Raw genomic sequence first — 11,049 nt, 5'->3', positions numbered from 1 at the left:
TGAGTTGCAGCCAGCATGGGTCATGCTGCTGCAACCCATTGGCTCCAAGGTCGAACCCGAAACCTAGTCGATGCCCTTCGTGGCGACGACAAAACCCTTGTTATTCATTTCATTACATACTTGCCACCTATCTTTATCCATGAACTCATGATCATCCATATCTATTGATTTATGCCTGTGCCGTGCCTTCGTGCCGGTCTATCTTCTTTTGATGCTGTGGAAATGTGCTACTCTGAGTTGTCGTCATGTTGGTGTTGTTTAGTCATTTGTTGAGTCGTGGTTCTTGTGGTTTGTGTGTGGTTCTTGTCGCTATGGACCGTGCCTTCGAGCCGGTCGGGGACTGTAGTACGTTCGAACATTCGGACGTGGGATTCTTCTCACCGTGGCCATGATGTCGTACGTAACTCGAACCGTCGTTCTAGTTGGCTTCGTAGTGCCGTGTTCGTTGCCCTCTCGAATGACTCTGGGATGTGGTCACCTTAGGCTTGATATTAGTGAGCTTCCTACCCGCACGCGACAAGCCTATCTTGACCTAGACCATAGAGACGAGCTAGGGGACAAATCTCGTGGAGCTAGCAGAAGCGACTTGTTTTAGGTGTAACTTTTGGCCGCGGGATTGACTCGGCATGACCATGGGGTTATACCCTCCCTTTTTGCTCTTTTGATTCTTTCCTAACCGTCTTGTATGCTTGTACCTAAGCAACCGTAGCATTCTTCTGTTCTCGCGGTGACAACCGCACTGCTAAGAACCCTAGCGATGTCTTAGTGCATTTAGTGCACCTAGGTTGTGGTACCCTACAAGTAGCCTGAGCGCTCGTGTTTGCTAGTGTGTCGCTCATTTCGATGCCCTGCCTGTGCCATGGCGTGTGGATTGGAAGGAGTAGACCACTCACCGTCTATTTCTCTCTTGTTCCACCCTCTCTTAGCTCCCGTCAATTATAATGGTGAGCGGGTTGAGATAGATTGGAACTTCTTGTATTTACAGTCGTTTGGTTCTCATCGGTCTCTATGACGCTTGGATCGAAAGTCCATAAGCCGTGGTGTTTACTTAGAATGAGTTAGGTTCTACGCCATTGTTATTAAAGCCGTACAGGTCGACACGATCAACCTTAGAAGTACCGGCTAGGCTAAGACTCCAGCTTATACATAGTAAACAACCACTCCTATTTCTTTTAGCCTAGGAATCAGATATCCACCGAGAGGGCCAAGCCGTTATCCTTTCAATGCTCTTTTAGTGTAATTCTTCAGTGTTCTATCGCCTCTTTTCGCAGTCTTTCTAGGTCTAGTAGTCTGATTGTTTTGCTTTGTTTGTTGCTTACGAGGTAGTGGCTTTGGGGTTAACGTTGATCGGATCGAGACCTATTGGAGGGAGGACATGCAGATGGAATAAGGACCTCAGATGAGAACAACTACAAGTGCACTGTGGATCTTGGAAATGACATTCGGCAGGTGCCACGTCCCACCCAACCTCGTAGAATCCTATTAGACATGCAATATTATAGATGCTAGTGCTTTACTTTTATGCAAATGAACTGTGATAGGATGCATGGTAGTTTTGCTTGTGAGCCATTACCTTGTTGCAACCTATAACCCTCGCACACCTGCTGTTAGGTTTCATGCTTGCATACTACTTGCTACTGCTTCTACTACGCATTATATCTATGATGTGATGCAATGTGGAGGATTGGATGTGAGTGGATAAGGCACGTGGTGCCGATAACTAGATAAGAAATGGATAATGGATTTGGGGAGATCTTGGCATGTGTCTTGGGTGTGTGGTGAGGGTCGAGTTGACCGAGCAGGATCTACGATGAGTCTTGGAACAAGTCTTGCCAGGGGACGCTACCTGGGCGTTCTCCACGAGAGATACCTGTGGCAGGTACATGTGACAGGGAGAGGTCCCAGAGTGGAGTGTCTTTGTGGGACGAAGCACCGGGATAGGAGGTGCTGTTTAGCACGGGGTAGCTGGATGTCCCGTCGATCGGGGCATCGGTTGGCCCCTCGTGAAGATGTCCTGTTCGGTCACCCTAAGGACTGAGATGTTCTGAGAACCGGTTCGTAGAAAGCCTTACACTCCACTCGCCTTATTATGGTGTGGGACGGATGTACGACGAGCTAGTGCGGTGCCACTACTACTAGGTTGATAGCGGATAGTGTAGGGAGTTACGGGCATGAGGACCCACACCCTCCTAAGACAGCATAGTGACCTTTGGGGGCCCAGTACTATGCCTCACAGTCTCAGCATGCTGGTGGTACTCCGGTGTGGCCCTAGTCCTGAGTGGTAGGGTGGCATTGTGTGTAGTTGGAAGGCAGCCCGGTATCAGCCTAGACGAGCCGGATCGTCGATGATGGTGATCTTGTGGTTAGTGTAAACCTCTGTAGAGTTTGGTTGATCGATCGATACATATGTTGTCTTCTTGGCTATGGATCTTTCCTATGTTTCCGCTTCACTTGACTAGTGAGAGGAGTCCCTTCTATCTTCCCCTAGGTTTGTGTTGGATCCAGCGTTGGCCGTTGAGGCAAGGCACGAGCGGGAGTCGTACTTGCCGCCTAGAGAGTGAGAGTGTGGTGAGATGTGTGTGATGGGATGGATGGATGAGTGGTTAAGATGGATTAAAACTTGATGAATTATTATTTATGAAATATTGATGAACTTGCATAGGAAAAACTACAGCCATATATATAGGCCTTTTGATATACCTTTTGCATTTCCACCTACCACAAAACATACACAAAAACATAGGGTGGGAGCCAATGGCCAGTACAAATCGTACTGATACTTTGGAAATCAGGTTATGAATATGAGGACGACATCAAGGAAATGAGAAGGATTAGGTGGTCTCAGTCCTGCGCTCAAGTTTGGTTCAGAGATGAAGGTTACGCCCGCTGATAAACTACGCCGACTCTGATGATTGCCCGTGAAGGAGGAGCCTTCACCGCTGACGCGCTACATCGACTCTGATAAAGACCCGTGTGTGTTTCCGCTAGAAAAACGATGTAATAGGCTTGTTAACCAAGAGTTGTAAAGTAAATGTGTTGTAATCTTGTTTTTCACGATGTATGACTATGATAACAGCTGATATATGATAATGTGCTGGCTCAATTTCTGAAGTATCACATTATAATTCAAATCTGTGGATTTTTCCCCTTTGTGGAAAAATCTAGGTCGTTTCAGTGAGACTAGTAGCACAACGGTTCACACAGAGACGTGACATTGATTTCCATGAAACATACTTCCCAGTTATGAGTGGAATAACATTCTGATATTTATAGCATTGGTAGTTCAAAAATCATCTATCTATGCAGTTGATGGATATAGTGACAACATATTTATATGGGTCAATTGATTCGGACATTTACATGAAGGTTCTCGATGGAATTCCAATTCTGAATCCTAAAGCAAGTCGCGCCACATATTGTGTAAAACTTAATAAGTCACTATATGGCTTAAAATAGTCGGGACGGATGTGGTACAACCAATTGAGTAAATTCCTACTACAAAAGGAATATATCAATAATGATGATTACCCATGTGTCTTCATAAAGAAATCTCAAACAGTATTATGCATTATAATCCGTAAATGTGGATGATTTAAATACCATTGGCAACTTACAAGATATCAATGAAGCACGCAACCTCTTAAAGACAGAATTTAAGATGAAGGATTTGGGTCAAACTAAATTTTTCATGGGTTTACAAGTCGAGCACCTTCACTCAAGAATTTTAGTGCATCAATCTTTCTATATCTAGAAAACAATAGAGAAATTTAATATAGGTAAATCATATCCATCTAAAACTCCCATGGTCATTCGAACTATAGATATGGAGAAAGTTCCATTTAGACCAAGGGACGATGATGAAGAGGTACTGGGACCCCAGGTTCCATATCTTAGTGTCATTGGAGCACTAATGTATCTTGCAAATCAAACTAGACCTTTGCAATTGCAGTAAATTTACTGGCTAGACATTGTGTTGCTCCAACTAAACATCAATGGACATGAGCTAAACATATTTTGCGATATCTCAATGGCACCAAAGATCTTGGATTATTTTTTCAGCGAAACCAAGATCCAAGTATAATTGGATACACTGATGCTGGCTATTTATCTGATCCCAATAATGGCCTATCCCAGATAGAATTTGTATTCTTATATGGAGGAACTGCTATATCATAGAAGTCTTCTAAACAGACTCTAGTAACAACTTCTACAAATCATTTCGAAATTGTTGCACTATATGAAGCATCACGTGAGTGTGTATGGCTCCGCAAAAATGATTAATCACATACAACAATCTAGTGGAGTTGGTTCCATCGAATCACCCACATTTATCTATGAAGATAATTCTGCTTGTATTACACAAGGAAACCGGTTATATTAAACGCAATTAAGTTTTTTTTATCCTCATGAATTACAAAAGAATGGAGAAATAAAAATCTTGCAAACAAAATCTTGGAATAATCTTGCAGATTTATTCACTAAGTCATTACCAGGTCCCATGTTCCAAAATTTTGTTCATGGTATTGGTATGCGACGACTTAAAGACTTGCAAGTTTCACGGGGAGATACTCTCTGAAAATAATCATTTGTGTTAAATACTATATTGCACTCTTTTCCTATTATGAGTTTTTATAAACTTTCTCATGAATAAGGTTTTTAATGAGGCATCAAATATAGATAATATGTCATATTTCCTATTTTCCTTATAAAAGGTTTTTAAGGGAATATCAAAGACATTTTTCTTTCCTCATATTTTTCCACGTGGGTTTGGAGGAGGATGTATATTTATTGTCCTAAACTAAGTTATGGGGTTTTCCATAAAGGTTTTTCCATATAAGTTTACAATGGACAATAATCTAAAATGTGTCATATCATTTCTCCTTATTTTTCCCACTGGGTTTTTAAGGAGTTTAATGACATATCAACAACATTATTACCTCATATTTTTCCTACAAGGTTTTCAGAGGCTCTGAAGATATTGATTGATCTCAAGACTGGATGCGATCAGGGGTCCGTGGCCTCAAGAGATGGACCAATAGGATTAGAGGATCTCATCCACAAGGATTAGTGACTTGTATTAATCCTAGTCTTAGAATCTAATCCAACGATCAAATGTAAATCTCCCTATAACACAACCGTAATTTACGTAAGGCCTACTCCTCTTCCGGAACCGACATCAACGGGAGTTCCGTTGGCAGTCGCGTATCTGCGTCCCCGTTGGTTCACCGTGTATAAATTCCGAAGATCATCAATGGAAACAAACTTACAGTTTGATTCATTCTCTCTCTCTCTCTCTCTCTCTCTCTCTCTCTCTCTCTCTCTCTCTCGATTACCACTGCTTACAAACAATTACAATGATAAAGGCTCTGCTCGGTTCCCATCGCTGCACAGGCGGCAGCAGCTGCCGTTGCAGCAGCCGATCAGGTAGAAATTAAAACCGTGTATTTGGCCCATGTACCTAGCAATGTTTATTAGATCAAAGGAGAATATTGTATACAAAACCCTAAACCTGAATTTAGGGTTTAGGATTTAGACATGCCATGCACATAAATTAAGTGTAGTTACTGCTGGGCAGTTCTCTGCCACTGCAATGTGGCCCGATAGGGCACTACCAGATTCAGGAAAATTTCGGACGGCCAAAAACCGTCAGGAGTAGACAGAATACCATCAGGAAATATGTTCCTGTCGGCCAGCCATTAGGAATAGCTGGACAGGAAAGATAGGTTTATCTTGACGTGTAGCCGACAGAAAAATTTTTCCTTACGGCAATTCCTGACGGTTCAAGTTTGCCCATTCAAACTATTTCTCTTGACATTGTGACCGACAAGAATTCCTATGAGGAGCTATACACCGTAGGAATACTTGTCTCCATTTCCTGTCGCCCAAACTGTCAGGAAAACATCAACAAAATTAGTTTCCAATTCCTGCCGCATACCCCACAATACCAGTGGCACCATCCGACCAGGATTGGTGTCACAACCATCCTTTGTTCCACAAATACATTTAATAAATTATACATTATTGGAGAGTATGATTAGCCATCACAGAAACAAAGTTACTCACACTAGGTTTCAGAATAGTTCACAAGTGCAAACTGCACAACATATAAAAGTTCATGCTAGTTCAAGAGTTTACATAGCAATTCTAATTACACAAAAGAGGTTAATTTCCTTCAACAGCAACAAGTCTCTTTGAAGTCAGTGCTCATGAGAACCAGAAGCGGCATTTCCAGCATAGGATGACCCAGTACCCTACAAGATGGAACTTAAAAATGAGATGGAGCCACAAGTTGCATCAACTGAAGAGAACTAGCAGAGCATCACGTAAAACATGTACTGGTTCACATACAGGTTTACTATTATGTGTTACTGCTCCTGAAGCATATAGCTCAGATAGAGATAAATGCTTCATGTAGGCTGGTTGCAGAGTTAAGTTTCAGTTCTGTTTTTTTTTTCCTTCAGTAACTGGTCCTAGTTTTCATACATCTACTTGAGAATGCAGCCTGCTTTGTAACACTGAAATTTCAACCAAGTCGTCACTATCTGCTTGAGAATATTGGATTCACTAATTTCAGTAATTATATTTTCATCTAGGTTCCTGACAGTTTTCAGGAAACCAACAGGAAAAAATATAAACCATCAAGAAAAACCCTGAGTGTGGTAGTGGGGGGCCATCAATGGCAGTGATATAACTGCATAGTCTAATCTTCAACGAGGAATGAATCCCTGGATGGCCACCGCATCCGCAAGCTGTACATTGTTCACGAACACTGTAGACAACACTATTTGATCATTGTGTTCATGTAGTATTCTTTTAGACGAATCAACAATTATATTAGATTATAGTTGAGTACATCATCACATTATAAGCACTCTGAAATACACTAAGTATATTTAGAAACTGATCATCTAAATTGTACCTACACTTTGTATAGCTCCAATTCTCAACTTTAAACTTGTATGACGATTCGTATGGATAACCGCATAGGTAAACACTCAGCAAAAGGCTTGAGAACAATGTTTAATGAACGATGGCCAACATTCCTACAGGTGAAGTGGAGAAACTTCTCTTTCTTGTGTCTTCCTTCTTTTTGCCATGAAGAATAACAAAGACTGATCTAAAACTTATTTTCCCTAGTCTTTTCATCGTGATCAGATCTAACCGTAACAAAACAGAGAAGAGACAAGAGAAAACTATTTCATGGTGGCGACATCATCTCCACCTTGATGTCGCCGCCCGAAAAGCCAAGATTCCATATCGTCAAACTGAGGAAGTTGCTGACGCCATTGTCGTCCTCATCTTCAACCGAGCCATCATGTGGAGAAAACGAATCCACCTTGCCCCTCGCCATCGCAGGGGAGGAGGAGGAGGAGGAGATAAATCTTTAGTTCCAAAAAAAACTTGGCATGAAGAGACCCTAAACCTAGAAGACTCGATCTACTAGAAAACTTATAAAAACACCTGAGGAGGAAGGGAGAGAGATGGAGGTGGGAGCGGCAGCGGCGGTGCTAGGGCGAGGCGAGTCGCTTTGTGTTGTCACTATTCAATCCACTCTTGATTGAGTCGTTGTTCCCTGCTTTGCTTACTGTTCATGTGCTTTTCTGTCTGCGCGTGTTCGAGCACGTGTAACATCCTAGTATGTATTAATTGTATTTAAATTGTCTGCATGCATTATTATTACTACAAAAGCTCATTTGTGCATCCATAAATGAATACGATGGAAAGAATGTTGGAAGGCTCAGTGTTAAAAAGATGATTTGACTGATGAAGTGAAACATCACTGAGAATACGAATTACAAAGTAGTCCTGAATGGCACAATGGTGACTGTCAAGCAAGGGTTGGCTGTGATGGAATATGCAAGGGTGAAGGGCAAGCTAGAGACTCGGATGTCTATGCGGTGGTGAAGTGCGAGTATAGAGCTTGATGCTAAAGGACCAGGGACGAAGCCAGAAAAAAAGTTTAGGAGGGGCTGAACAAAAATCATTTCGCGACTTAGCTCTACTATGATCATTGATAATAGACAAATATATCATAGCTTGAAAGTCTTATATTGGAAACATTGATTAATGATAAAATTCATAAAATACATCATGAAAAAAAATAAAAGATGCAGTTTACTCATACCGAAAGGTCTAACTACGATTTACGAAGCTAATAAACGGCACCTGATGTAGACACACATTATTCATCCAAAATAGCAATATACAGAAATAGGTAAAATTGATTAATCAAATATATATGGATCTCCAAATTATGAATTTAGAAGATAATAGATCATATAAATTAGCCCAACATATGTCAGCCCTTCTTATTCTATACATAGATACGTGAAATTATCTTGAGGGGCTTCAGGAGGCTCTACCTACACACCAGCCGTAGGGGGGGCTCGAGCCCGCCCTGCCCGAGCGTTGGCTCCCTGTAAAGGACCAAGGCAGTGAAGAGTGAGAAAGGCTAGGTCAACAAAGACCATGTGAAGCTACTGAGTGATCTTTATCATTTAAGAGAAGAAGCCAAAAAGACTGGATGTCATGGATGGTTATCAGCAAGTGGCTTGGACAATATGGGTAATGTATACTTGTGGTCATGGATGGATATTAGCAAGTGACTTGGACGATATGGGTAATGTATGCTTGTGGGTATCAAGTTGAAGTTAAATTGGATTTGGACAAGGCTGAAATGCATCTCGTTTTATTTTAGTAGCCATGAGGTGATTAGAGAAGACTAAGATGGCTAGGTTTAGACTAGGTCATAGCCATACTATTAAGGGAGGCAGTGTTTTGCATTTTGATTGTCTAGTGCCATTTGAGATGTCTAACATTGTATTGCCATTAAAAATGAGTGGCGGTTTGAACTTGAGTGAAAAAACTTTCAAAATAGTTTTAAAATGTTAACTAAATCTTCAAGAGTAATCTAACCGGCATGTTCGGTGGTATAACAGTAGGTCTCTGATCGTCATTGACTGAGGCGATTTACTATCGACGAGCATGTCGCTTAGCACTGAAATAATAGCAATGTTAAATAAAATTTGAAAAGTAAGAGCAGCCCCTCGTATACATTGTCAAATCTCAAGATGTGGCCACTAAAAAAATTGCAAAAATCGAGTACTCACGTCAAATCGAGGACTTAAACATAGAGACAGTTCACGTCAAATTTACAGTAGTTGTGCATTGTGACGCCATCGCTTAAATTTTCCACGCTTATATCAGCAAGCTGAGGTCTACTTCTTTCTTGAAATGTTCTCAATGGCGAGGCTTCTTTGTTCCTCGATGATTTTTTTTTCTGATCTGCATTACTAAGAAAGGTTCAGAGTGCAATAATGTCAACTCGATCAGAAATAAGTGACCTGGAATCAAGAAACCTTTAGAGCGCATCAAGAAATAACCTTTTGATCGGTTGTTTGCATGCTAGTGATGCAATCGACATACGTCGGCTAGCTTGAAGAACACAAGTCAGTCAACGCCAAGCGCGTTGTACTTGCACGTACAATAATGTCGTACAAAGGTGTTTGGTTAGGCGTATTAAATTTTAACATGTCCTGTAACATTTTTGTTTAATTTGACAATTAGTTTCCAAATATAGACTAATTAGACTTAAAATATTCGTCTCGTAAATTATTTTCTCTAGCTGTGTTTTAGTTTCGTAAATAGTCTATATTTAATACTTCAGACATATGTCCAACATTCGATGTGATAGGCGGTAAAGTTTAATTAACAGGCCCAATCAGGTCCAAAATCAAAAGGGGATACATTCCGCTGATTGGATATGTGTAATTGTCACTTGAGGAAAACCCTAGGTACCCAATAATACACTATTGCTGCTATCGAAATACATTGTGTTCGTGAATATAAGTAAGCTGTGTCAAAAAAAATGTAGTATAGCCAGAAATTTTAGGAAACGACCAGTTGCTTCATTGTTTTCTCCATATAGAGACTTCTTTTAAGAAAAAAGAATATATTAATATCCCAGCTTAAGACTTAAATCCACATCATCAAGAAAGGTTCAGAGTGCAGCAATGTCAACTCAATCAGAACAATTAGCAAGTGTTTGCTAAAGTGATGTAATTGACGTACATACATCAGCCGCTTAGTGCTGCAGGAGAACAAGTCAGTCAAAGCCTCAAGGCTGGCGTTTGATAGCACGTACTCCCTCTGGTCTAGTTTATAAAAAGTAGTCAAATATGGCATAATTTTCTAAGTTACATTTTGAATACTTATTTATTTTATATTATGTTGTTTATGATTTTAAGTTTATGATTATTTGGTTGTACATTTGATTACAATCTAAAACTACCAAGTTTATTTATACAATGTTTAAAAATAATGGCCTACTATCGATAAAAATATGTTATAGAGAAATTTTATAAATAATGAGAGCCATTCGTTTTAGAAGATCTAATGGTTACAAATTATAAAGAACCAATCAATAGGAACTTAAGTTGTGGGCCGAAACCTAAAATCAGTGGGTCCGGAACTATAGCTTCTGATTAAATTGGAAGGGTATAGTTGTACATGAATTGAATCTCTTTTACTTCGGCGGAGGCGGCGGCACCACCCCATTCGGTCGTTTCCATAAACACTGGCGGCAGTAGCTCTGCCAATCTCGTCGCTGTCTTCATCTCACTGAGAACACAGTCAGCAAGGAGAACCCATCGAGACGGCGGCGGTGAGCTCCACATCGGTCAACGACGATGAAGCGCGAGCAATCTCGTCGCCTGCGCCAGGGGGAGATGAGTTTGGCCACACAGCATGGATACGCGCGCGAGCTGATCGGCCGCCGCGCGCCACCGAGCTGCACCACCGCAGGCGGTGCGTAGACGAGCTGAGCTCTCCTGCCCCTGGCCACCTTCATCGTATGCGCGCCGGCAAGCTCAGCCCCGCGGGCGGGCGACTCCAAGCCATTCATGCGGATGACAGCAGGCCGTTCAAGCGGACCATGGTGATCCTAGTGAGGCAAAGCGACGGCGATGCGGGAGGCAGTACGGAAGATCTCACAATTTTGGGGGAAAAAACAGTACCAATTAGAGTTAATGACATAGACTGAAACACATG

Source organism: Sorghum bicolor, chromosome 2 (genome assembly GCF_000003195.3).
Source record: "Sorghum bicolor cultivar BTx623 chromosome 2, Sorghum_bicolor_NCBIv3, whole genome shotgun sequence".
Classification (NCBI taxonomy): domain Eukaryota; kingdom Viridiplantae; phylum Streptophyta; class Magnoliopsida; order Poales; family Poaceae; genus Sorghum; species Sorghum bicolor.
This window is presented reverse-complemented; position numbering follows the sequence as displayed.